This window comes from Otolemur garnettii, unplaced genomic scaffold, assembly GCF_000181295.1.
Source record: "Otolemur garnettii isolate 467f Iridium unplaced genomic scaffold, OtoGar3 scaffold00018, whole genome shotgun sequence".
Taxonomy (NCBI): Eukaryota; Metazoa; Chordata; class Mammalia; order Primates; family Galagidae; genus Otolemur; species Otolemur garnettii.
In genome coordinates, this window is record NW_003852413.1 from 24,628,247 (window position 1) to 24,629,922 (window position 1,676).

Sequence of the window (1,676 nt, forward strand, 5' to 3'; positions counted from 1 at the left end):
CACCTGGCTATTTTTTGGTTGCAGCCATTATTGTTGTTTGGCGGGCCGGGCTGGGGATTCGAACCCGCCACCTTAGGTGTATGTGGCTGAGCCACAGGCGCCGAGCCTAGTGATTCTTTTTAAAAAATAATCTTGCTGAACATTTTCTAGAAGTGAATTAAGATATTTGAGAGTTGAATTTAGTCACATTTTCTGGCTTAGACCTTATATATCATTTTGTTTACTCATTTTTCCTTTGCCCTATTCCTTTTTTTTTTTTTTTTTTTTTTAAGAGTCTCACTATGTCGCCCTTGGTAGAGTGCCATGGGGTCACAGCTCACAGCAACCTCATACTCTTGGGCTTAAATGATTCTCTTGCCTCAGCCTCCTAAGTAGCTGGGACTACAGGCGCCCGCTGCAACACTTGGCTGTTTTGTTGTTGTTGCTGTCACTGTTTGGCAGGACCGGGCCAGGTTTGTACCTGACAGCCCTGGCGTATGTGGACGGCGCCCTAGCCACTGAGCTACAGGAGCCAAGCCAGTATTTATATCTTATAATTATATTGAGACCTTTAAAGGAATGTTTCTAATCCATCTCTTCCCTTCATTCCCCATTCCAAGTATCAAAATATGCCTCTTAAATGACTTATTAATGTATTTGGAAGAAAATGTCAGATTTATTAAGGTGCTATGTGGAAGAATTATAGCTTGGTATTTTAAAAACAAAAGTACATTTGAAACCCTTACCTTTACTATGTCACATTTATAATCTTATCCTTGTATTTAGTGTGTAGAAACTACATTTTGTGATTACCTCTAACAAAAAACACACAGAACCTTTCAATTTGCAAGTATCTGACATAGGAATTACCTTAGAAGAAAGTAGCATCAGAAGAGTTATTTTCAGAGCCCCTGTATGTTTGGGCACTTAATCCTAACATTTTTTATTCTTTTATGCAGAATATTATGACTGAGAAGGAAAGGTACTTTCTCTTTGCAGGTGTTGGAAGTTAACAAGTGACTATGCTCAGGGGCATCTACTTTTAGGAGCTATAACAATCTAGCTTGTGCCTGCTTCAGTGTAGAAAAATAACCTCTGTTCTATTGCTAATAAAGAGGAATATTCCTGACACATGTCTTTAGTATTTGCATGTCTAAGTCCTACAAAAGATTTCAAGATTCTTGCAAGCAGGGACTATATATATTTATGTACCCTACAAATTTTTTTATGTATATATCCTATATACCTAACACATTGGAGATACTTAGAAAAAAGGAATGACTGGAATTTGTGATGGATTTTCCATGGAAGTCCTACATACTTAGTTGGTTATACTTCATGCAGTAGTGTTTATGGTTAGTCTGCCCAAAACCTTTGGAGAATGTGTTCTTTTTTTTTTTTTCTTTGAGACAGAGTCTCAAGCTGTTGCCCTGGATAGAGTGATATGGCGTCACAGCTCACCGCACCCTCAAACTCTTGGGCTTAAGCAATTTTCTTACCTCAGCCTCCCAAGTATCTGGGACTTTAGGTGCCGGCCACAATGCCCAGCTTTTTTTTGTTACAGTTGTCATTGTTCTTTTAGCTGGCCCGGCCAGGTTCCAACCTGCCAGCCTCGATGTAAGAGGCTGGTGCCTACCCACTAAGCTACAGGCACCACCCAAGGAGAATGTGTACTTAATATCTTGAGTATAGTTATC

General features: G+C 39.6%; 1 protein-coding gene across 2 annotated transcripts in view; it reads left to right on the forward strand.

Moving 5' to 3' along the window:
* FBXL20 (F-box and leucine rich repeat protein 20) overlaps positions 1 to 1,676 on the forward strand; it is a 129,637-nt gene that overhangs the window by 53,920 nt on the left and 74,041 nt on the right. The gene's annotated exons all lie outside the window — the stretch shown is intronic.